The sequence below is a fragment of the Dromiciops gliroides genome, chromosome 2, assembly GCF_019393635.1.
Source record: "Dromiciops gliroides isolate mDroGli1 chromosome 2, mDroGli1.pri, whole genome shotgun sequence".
In the NCBI taxonomy this organism is placed as follows: domain Eukaryota; kingdom Metazoa; phylum Chordata; class Mammalia; order Microbiotheria; family Microbiotheriidae; genus Dromiciops; species Dromiciops gliroides.
Window position 1 is genome coordinate 597,579,039 of NC_057862.1, and position 10,649 is coordinate 597,589,687.

General features: G+C 39.0%; 1 pseudogene; it reads right to left on the minus strand.

Moving 5' to 3' along the window:
- Window positions 1-7,293: 7,293 nt before the first annotated feature.
- Window positions 7,294-10,195, minus strand: LOC122739357 (annotated as a pseudogene).
- Between the last annotated feature and the right edge of the window lie 454 nt (window positions 10,196-10,649).

Genomic DNA, 10,649 nt, shown 5'->3' on the forward strand with positions numbered 1-10,649 from the left:
TGTTTCCCTAAAGAATGAGTTAAGTTTCTTTATCCCAATGAATGTATGTGTTATTCCCTCTTTGAGTCAAATCTAATGAGAATAGGGTTGAAGCAATGTTCCTCCCTCCTTTCTCTCCCTCTATTGTAATAGGTTTTTTTCCACCTCTTCATATGATATAATTCATCCCATTCCACCTCCCCTTTCCTCCCCTCCCCATAGACTCCCTTTTTAACCCCTTAATTCTTTTCTATCATCACATCAAAGACAATTTATATTTATACCCTCTATATAAAGTCCTTCTCTCTGCCCAAATACATTTACAGTTCTTAAGAGTTATGAGTATTATCTTCCTGTGTAGGGATATAAACAGTTTATCCTAATAGGGTAACCTTTTTTTTCCCCCTCTGTTTACCTTTTTAAACTTCTCTTGAGTCTTGTATGTTGAGATCAAATTTTCTATTCAGTTCTGGTCTTTTCACCAGGAAAGATTGAAAGTCCCCAATGGCATTAAATGTCCATCTTTTCCCCCGAAAGAAAATGCTCAGTTTTGCTGGGTAGTAGATTCTTGGCTGCAATCCAAGCTCCTTTGCCTTCTGGAATATCATATTCCAAGCCTTGCGGTCCTTTAATGTTGAAGCTGCTAGGTCCTGAGCAATCCTGACTGTGGCTTCATGATTCATAAAATGCTTCTTTCTGGCTGCTTGGAGTATTTTCTCCTTCACCTGATAATTCTGGAATTTGGCTACAATATTCCTTGGAGTTTTCCTTTTGGGGTCTCTTTCAGGAGGTGATCAGTGGATTCTTTCAATGATGATTTTATCCTCTGATTCTATGATATCAGGGCAGTTCTCCTTAATAATTTCCTGGAATATGGTGTCTAGATTCTTTTTCTGGTCATGGCTTTCAGGCAGTCCAATGATTCTCAAATTGTCTCTCCTTGATCTGTTTTCCAGATCAGTTGTCTTTCCAATGAGGTATTTCACATTTTCTTCTATTTTTTCATTTTTTTGATTCTGCTTGACTGATTCCTGGTGTCTCATGGATTCCTTATCTTCCAACTGTCCCACTTTAATTTTTAAGGCATTGTTTTCCTCAGTGAGATTATGCACCGTTTTTTCCATTTGGCCAAGTGAATTTTTTAAGGTCTTGTTTTCTTCAGTGAGATTATGTACCTTTTTTTCCATTTGGCCAAAGGAATTTTTTAAGGCTTTGTTTTCTTCAGTGAAATTATGTGCTTCCTTTTCCAAGCTGCTGATTCTTTTTTCATAGTTTTCTTGTTTTGCTTTCATTTCTCTCCCCATTTTTTCTTCTACCTCTTGCAATTGATTTTTAAAATCCTTTTTGAGCTCTTCCAGGAAGGCTTTTTGTTCTTGCGACCAATTCACCTTCCCTCCTGAGGCTTCAGATGTAGGCAATTTGAGGCTATTGTCCTCATCTGAGTTTGTGTTGGCTTCTTCCCTATTGATACAGAAGCTCTCAATGGAGAGGACTGTTTTTTGCTTCTTACTCGTTATTGCAGCTTACTTATTTATTCTTTAAGTTGAGGTCTGCTCTGGGGGCACCAGGGTCCCTGTTTTGGGCTTCTTGTGCAGGGATATAGGTGCTGTGTGACCAGGTTTTTACTCTGAGGCCTTTATGGTGTGTGGAGATCCCTCACCCTGCACTTCTTGTCTGATTGTGCTCAGCCAGCCAGGCACCAGACTGTCTGATCTGGCCTGACCCGTTCGTGGCCCTCTTGGCTGGTGCAGGTAGGTTTTTCCACTGTCCTTCTTGGCCACCAGATTTTTGAACCAGGTTCCAGGGGCCTCAGTTGTTCAGCTGTGGCCCGCAGCTCCTGCTGACTTGCCCCGACCCCCTCGGCTCTGGGCTGCTGCCCTGTGCTGGGCCTCCCTTTTGCCCGAGTTAGACCGACCTTTTCCTGAAGTCTTCTAAATTATCTCTAGTTGGAGGACTGTGTCTCTCTGTCTCTTTGCAGGTTCTGTAGTTTCAGAATCTGTCCAGAGGCTTGATTTAATGTTCGTTTTGAGGGAACAGAAGGAGAGCTCAGGCAGCTTGCTCTCTCTCCATCATCATCATCATCTCCTCTCCGCCATCTTGGCTCCTCCCTCGAACACAAAGTTTTTAAAAAATTGATGTTAACATTTTGTTTTTTCATATATTTTGGAAAATAAAATTCTATTCAGAATAAATAAAAAATAAAGTAGGGCTCTGCTTCCAGTGTGGAGGGTATACTGTTCCAAGCATCAGGGGTTTTGTGCAACTCTTTTCAGAGATACTTCTAGAGACCTGTAAGTTCAGAATATAGGTGGTGTGATCTAAGGAGAAGTGTGTTTAATACCCTCCTGGCCTGTGCTGTGGTCTGTGAAAAACCATTCTTTCTTGTCTCCTGGAACTGTGAGAAAGTCCTTGCTCCACTGTGGCCCAAAGCTCTGGTGTGTTGGGCTCCTCCTTGTCCTGGGACTGCCACCCAGGACTGCAACCTAGATGTGAGTATGGGAAAAGCAAGAGTCCTGCCTCAGTGCTAGCAGAGAGACCCCTGTATTCTCTTTATCAATTGTTCAAACCCCTTACTTTGTGTGGGCTTAGAACTCTAGGAGCAGCTGCTGTTGCAGCTGATTCAATGACTTCTAAGACTTATTCATGGTTTCCTAGGGTCTGGTATGTGCTGGCATGACCTGCACTGAACTGTACTCCACTCTCACCCAGGTGCAAGAGACCTTTCCTGCCAAACTTCTAAGTTGTTTTTGGCTGGTAAATTATCTCATCCCATTTTTTTTTTTGGTTTCTGTTGCTCCATAATGTCTTATGGCATTATTCAAAGGTATTTGGAAGGGTTTTGGGTACAGCATGGGAGACTCACTGCCTTTCCTCTGTCATATTGGCTCTTCAGGCTCCTAGCAGTTTAACTGGTTGTCCCCCATGCCAAGAATGCTGTCCTCTTCCACTCTGATTACTAACCTTTCTGGTTTCATTTAAGTACCTATTAAAATCTCATCTTCTACAGGAAATCTCCTATTCTTTGTAATTCCATGTCATCCCCTATTAATTACTTCCTATTTATTCTGTATCTAGCTTGTTTTCTGTGTTTGTATATATCCATATCTGTCTATATTCATGTACATCTATTTATCTACATTCATATGTACGTAAGAATGTAGAAATATGGATACGGAAACATATATATCCCTGTAGATATGTCTATAATATATAGGGAGATATAGATATGTTTGCTTGTTGTCTTTGCCATTAGATTGTAAGCTTCTTGAGAACAAAGCTATCTTTTGATTATTTTTATAACCCTAGCATGTAGTACACTTGTCATATAGTAGGTGCTTGATAAATGTTTATTGGTTTCTAATATTATTTTAAAAAATAATTCTTCATCTAACTTCTGTTCATAAGATCACAGATCAAAGACTTGAAGCTGAAAAGGGACCTCAAAGGTCATTTGGTAGAACTCTGTCACATTACAGATGAGGAAAGTGAGGGTTAGTGCCCTGCCCAAGGTTATTAAGGGAGAAAAGTAGTTCTGGCTTCAAATTAAATTTTCCCTCTAGATAATTTCTTCTTTATTCCTTAGATAACCAAAGCAATAGAAAATAATAAAATAGAACAACCCAAATATACCTATACCCATATCAATTTTCTTTATGTTATCATCTTTATAAACAACCTGCTCTGAGAATAAATAAAGATGAATTCATAATCATGATTTCAATTCTTGCTAAGCTTTTCAGACTGAGGGAATATTTTACAATGCAAGAATCAGAATAAAGGAAACCTTTTCTTCAAATGTAAATGTTTGATCATAAGTAACCAGGCCTAGACTGCATACTAAGTTTATTTCCAAAATTCTAATATGTAATTAATGTTCTTTCTTATTTGGAAGCCAGGTTTTTAAATCAAATGTGATGGACTTAGTTGTATATTCCCTATATTTGAAAATTAATTAGAATATCCAGTCAAAGATGTTCACAGAAAGAAGGAAATGGGAAGTTTGAACACAGAAGATGAGGCAGGATAGTTGGAGTGCAAGAGATTATCACCATGAAAAAATATAAAGATAAGAAGAGGGATGAAGATGAGCTATCAAAAGAAATAAACTAGTGGAGGGGGGAGGAAAGGGAGGGAGGGAGAAAAATTTGGAACTCTAAATCTTACAAAAATGGATATTGAAAACTACCTTTACATGTAATTGGAAAAAATAAAATAAATGTTTGTTACACTGAAAAAAAATAAATAAACTAGTTATGAACAGAGTGATAGAAAGAGGACAAGTAATTAATATTGTCAGAATCAAGGTAGAAAGGAATAATAAGAATAGAGTGGTAGAAATGCTATTAAATGCTGAGTATCACAGAATCCCAGATTACCAAGGTACCTCCATAGCCATCTGGTCCAACCATACAACAACAGCAGCAGCAACAATAACAATGACAATATCCAATCTTTGTATAAAATCCCCTGGTTTAAGATAACACCAATTTCTAAATTGTTTTGATTTGTTTTATTTTATTTGTTACGCTAATTCTAAATTCATTTCTTTCCCATTATATCTACTCATTTCTTCTGAGGCCAAATAAAATAAGAATGTTTTTTCCACAAAATAGCTATTGTTGTGCTCCCCAAGTTTTCCATTTTCCAGAGTAAAAATTGTTAATTGTGCATGAGTTTGTGGTCCTTCAGTTATATTGCCTCTTCTCTGAATTCTCTTTAATTTGTTGGTGCCCTGCCTAAAATGTAGATATAATAAATGAGCTAAAATCTATTAGAGAATGAATTAATTTCAATATTCAACATATGTGTCAAATGGCATAGGATCCAAGTATTTAGAAGAAAACATAAATGATAATAGTTTAATAATAATTATAATAACAGTAACAAAATAGCATTTATCTAGCTCTTTAAAGTTTTCAAAATACATTACACATGTTATTCCATTTGACCTTACCTCCATTTTACAGATGAGGAAACTGAAGATGAGAGAGATTAAATGACGTGCCTAAAGTAAACTAACTCAGTCACACACACTCTCTCTCTCTCTCTCTCTCTCTCTCTCTCTCTCTCTCTCTCTCTATATATATATATATATATATATATATATATATATATATATATATATATATATGTATTTGCAGGGCAATGAGGATTAAGTGACTTACCAAGGGTCACAAGCTACTGACTGTCAAGTGTCTGAGGCTGGATTTGAACTCATGTCCTTCCTCCTGAATTCAGGGCCAGTGCTTTATCCACTGCACCACCTAGTTGCCCCCTCTAATAAATATTTTAGATAGGATTTAAACTCAGATTCTCCTGACTCTGAGTAAAACACTTTATAAACTGTTCCATCTAGCTACCTTATCTGGCTATGTGATTTAATATTAAGTACATAGAAATGCTATTCCAAGAAAAGTCCAAAGATATGAATTCTAAAGGTCATTATACTAGGTACTAGAAGAAGGGAAAAATAATTAGCTAAATTGAATAGGACTAAAAGTAAACAATGGGTAAAGAGGTGAGAGATTAAATTTCTCTTTCAGGAAGTAATACAGATTTATGATGACTGAGGAAAGATAATGCCACAAGCTAGCTTGCAGGAGTTTATCAGAGATAGGAGAGAGTTGACAAATACAAAGAATTAAATAAATGAAACAAATATTTAAATCAACTTGCTAAACATTTTCAATTGAAATGCCCAATGCATGGAACATTTATTTAATAATGTTTTTGAGATAGAATATTATCTTGTTAAATTTTTTTTTCTGGGTGGCAACCACACTTTTTTGAGACATCAGATGCTCAGCCACAAATAACCTCTCTACCCACCTCAAAAAGTCATTAGGAAAGCCCAGTTCTGCTCCTCCCACTATTCCTTCTGCCAATCCTGGGGACAACTGGGTCTTCATCTTTCTGTGGATTCCTAATGTGTTAGGCAGGTGATGGAGAGTGAGAGGGCACCAGATTTTATAAGGCTAAAATTCTAGGTAGTCTGTCTAAAATATCTAATGAGTGGTCACCTTAAATTATAAGCTTTGGCAAAGTGGCATCATTCCAATCGTGGTAACCCAAACTGTGAGATTCAAAATTGGATATACAAGCATTAAACTCCCCCTTTTAACTTTTCCCATATATCTATCTATAGATAGATAGATGTGTGTGTGTGTGTGTGTGTGTGTTTGTATATATATATATTCTCCTAGACCACTAAGTAAAAGAAGCTTCTGAGCTTTAATATGTGAGGGATTAGTTTTTATTGCTTGGGAATTAATTAGACAACAAAAGGTGATACCAATTAGGGAAATAGGCAAGTAGAAATACAAATTAATAATCTTAGATCTAAATTTAATCTATTTTCCTTTATAAAACTCGGCAAATCCCAAACTGCCCACCAGACCAAGAACTAGCGCAACCAAAGCCAAACACCAACCAGGTGTTTCCTCTCACATGTGCACTACCATGGCTAAGTTTAAAAGCCAGAGAAAGCAAACTTCCGTTCCTCCCTCACTTTTAAGCTGGCGTCCCTGAAGATTGGAAGATTCACAGTCTCCTCCCCAAAAGGGAGGTCCTTCAAAAGCTGCTTCAGTAGCATGTGCAATCTATAAAATGATTCAGCTAAAACTTCTGATATATATCTTTACCACAAATAATTCTTTACCACATTCCCCGCTTTGTTTCATTTGAAAAATGAATGAGTTTGCTCAATGAAACATCCAAAATTAACATCCTATGCTAACTAATATGTTAATATCAATATACAAAAAGGGAGGGAGAAAAGTTTTGTCCAGAGGGGAAGTCCCTCATGAACATGATGCTTTGACATTGGTCTTGCAGAGGGAGGGCCTCTGCAGAGAGTACATATTACAGATGGTATATAATAACAGAAGGAGATAACAAAAACCAACAAAACAAAACTGATCACCAGGCTGAGAACCAGCACACCCAAAGCCAAACACCAACCAGGTGTTTCCTATCATGCATGCACCACCACAGCTAAGTTTAAAAGCCAGAGAGAGTGAACTTCTGTTCCTCCCTAACTTTTAAGCTGGCATCCCTGAAGATCGCAAGATCGTCAGTCTCCTCCCCAAAAGGGAGGTCCTTCAAAAGCTGCTTCAGTAGCATGCACAATCTCTCAAATGATTCAGCTAAAACTTCCAATATATATCTTTACCACAAATAATTTTTTACCACAAGATAAAGGATCCAGAGATGGATCAGGCTCTCATCTATGGAAGAACACAACATCTTGAGGGAATAAGAAGGACAGGATGGGTCACACAGAGGGAAAGCCTATGACTTGGTGGGTAATATGGGTCAACTACCTGGTCTGTTCCGTTGGGGCTCCTCCCTGTAGAAAGTGAGGGTGAGAAGGTTGTAAAAGGAACTATAACAGACAGCTACAGTGCAAGTGTGGCAAATAATGTTGTAGAGCATGCTGAAGTCTGGTGTAGGTAGATTCACCAGCAGTGGCTCCTTGTAGACACGCAAAATAATGTGCTGTTAGAGATGGAAAGCATCATGCTGAAGAGTGAGCTTTCTTCCCAGTTCGCTGGTTTGGCTCCTACCAGGTTGGGCACCAGGGCACTCAAAATGGATGGTCTGACATAAAAACCATGATTTGGATCAGGTGTGTTCTCAATCCACTTGAACAAAGTACGTTAAAACTGGATGGAGACCTTGGTAATGACAGAATTGGCAGGCAGATGAATAAGTATCTTCAAGAGGTGGGACACAACAGGTCCTGTGTGGGCTGGTAACTTGGCTTGTTCTCCTTGCTCTTGGTAGTGATGGCCAGAGTATGAATGTAGGACCACAAGTAAAAGGGCAGGATCTCCAGCAGCAGAACAGGAAAGATTCAGTATGGGTGTGTGCTATGAAGCATGGTCCTTTGTTCCCCCTTTTGCAGCCCATAGCCACTCACTTATAGTTGGGCTTGCAGAAACAGAACTATCTGAGACCCAATATCTTGGAGCTGTTGCCACTTGAGCTGCAGGTTGAGCCTGCATAAGTCACTGAATGTGGCAGGATTAAACAGGTCATAAACAGCATGGGTCTTCCAGTCTCCCAGGACAACTGCCAGGTATGTGGATGTTGGGGGGTGGGTTTACCTTAAGAGTCTCATTCTCCTGGCTGTTTCTGGAGATATCATCATAGATGTGACCATTTTTGTTAATCATAAAAGTATTTTATTGTTTTCTAGTTACATGTAGAGATAGTTTTTGACATTTGTTTTTATAATATTTTTAGTTCCAATATTTTCCCTCCCTCCCTCCTACCAAAGACAGCAAGCAATTTGATATAGGTTATATATGTGCAATGACATTAAACATATTTCTGCATTAGTCATGCTGTGAAAGAAGAATCAGAACAAAAAGGAAAAACCTCAAAAAAGAGAAAAATTTAGAAATATGGTTCTGTCAGCATCTAGATTTGGAGAATATTTTGCATCATGAGTCCTTTGGAACCATCTTGGACCATTGTATTGCTGAGAAGAGTCAAGTCCATCACATTTGATCAAAACACAATGTTGATACTATGTACAATGTTCTCCTGGTTCTGTTCATCTCAGTCAGCTTCAGTTCATGCATGTCCTTCCAGGTTTCTCTGAAATCTGCCTGCTCATTTCTTACAGCAAAATAATATTCCATTACATTCATAAACCACAACTTGTTCAGCCATTCCCCTATTGATGGGCATCCCCTCAATTTCTAATTCCTTGCCACAGCAAAAAGAGTAGCTATAAATATTTTTGTACATGTGGGTCCTTTTCCCCTTTTTATTATCCCTTTGGAAAAAAAAATACCTAATAGTGGTATTGCTGGGTCAAAGGGTATGCAGTTTTATAGCCCTTTTGGCATTGTTCCATATTGTTCTCCAGAATGGTTGTATCAGTTCACAGCTCCACCAACAATGCATTAATATTGCAGTTTTCCCATACCTTCTCCAGCATTTAATGTTTTCCTTTTTTTGTCATATTAGCCAATCTGATAGGTGTGAGGTAGTACCTCAGAGTTGTTTTAATTTGCATTTCTCTAATCAATCCTGACTTAGAGCATTTTTTCATTTGACAATAGAGAACTTTTATTTCTTCATTAGCAAACTGCCTGTTAATATCCTTTGATCATTTCTCAATTGGGGAATGAATTAGATTCTTATAAATTTTATTTAGTTCTGAATATATTTTAGAAATGATGCCTTTATCAGAAATATTGGCTATAATTTTTTCCCCAGCTTTCTGCCTCCCTTCTTATTTTGGATGCAATGCTTCTGTTTGTAGAAAACCTTTAAAATTTAATGTAATCGGGGCAGCTAGGTGGCACAGTGGATAGAGCACCGGCCCTGGAGTCAGGAGTACCTGAGTTCAAATCCGACCTCAGACACGTAACACTAGCTGTGTGACCCTGGGCAAGTCACTTAACCCCAATTGCCTCACCAAAAACCAAAAAACCAAAAAACAATAAATTTAATGTAATCAAAATCATCCATTTTGCATTTCATAATGTTCTCTATCTCTTGATTGGTCATAAACTCTTCTCCTTTCCATAAATCTGAGAGGTAAACTATTCCTTCCTCTCCTAATTTACCTATGGTATCACCTTTTTTTGCATAAACATGACTTTGTGAGGCCAAAGGACAGGTCTCGGTGATGGTTCCAGCAAACACCTGAAAGACCAGTCTTTCCCTGGCTTGTGGTATATAGGCATCAAACACAACTGTGAAGGTCTGCCTCAGCTCCCAGGAAACACTGACACAATAGGCATCCCAGCACACATGAAGGATGTGCACTGCCTGGGAGTGCTGGCTTACCAGAGAGCCTGCCTTGGAACTATGAGGCAAGAGCTTCTTTGATGTATTGAAGTTCTTGGTGCATACCACTTCTCTCAGAAGGACAGTATACCACAAGAAGTGGTGGTTGGTAGTCCACAACTGATTCTTGGAACTAGAGCCAAAGCTTATCTCCAGTCTGGGCCTGCAAGAATGGCCCCAGAAACCAGTCCTCCAGAAGCCCTGTGTGAGCAACAGCTGTAGCTCCTACACAGAGTAGTTGGAGATTACCTGCCCCAAAGTGTGGAACAGGAAAGTGGCAGACACACCTCAGGAAGGGAGCAGGTGAGGACTAGTTCCTCCCTCAGGCTATTCCTCTCTGGTTCTGCTCCGGTAGCCTGACTCCCAAGAGCAATGCCAGCAGCAGGTGCAGTGGGAGCAATGCTGCCATGGCCATGGCTATGGCTGTGGCCCCCTTTGCCCTAAATACTTTTGGGGGGTCAATGTGGGTTAAGTGACTTGCCCATGGTCACACAGCTAGTAAATCTCAAGTGTCTGAGGTTGAATTTAAACTCAGGTCCTCCTGGTCCAGGCCTGGTGCTTTATCCACTGTACCTGTGCCACCTAGCTGCACCCCACCACCGCCCCATAGATTTTTATTTGAAAAAAGTATACATCCCTTAAGACCTCCTCCTCAGAGTGTCTGAAGGCTAATCCAAACAAGCTGCAACCTTTAAAAAGTATAAGGTAATATGACTACAATATCCCAAAACAAAAATAAGAATTATAAGCCAGGTGACAATGTATACCCTCTTGAGCAATGTGAGTATGTAACAACTGACTCAGCATTACATTTCTTGTCTCACATAGAGTGGACTTCTTCTTGAAGACTTCTCAAATATAGC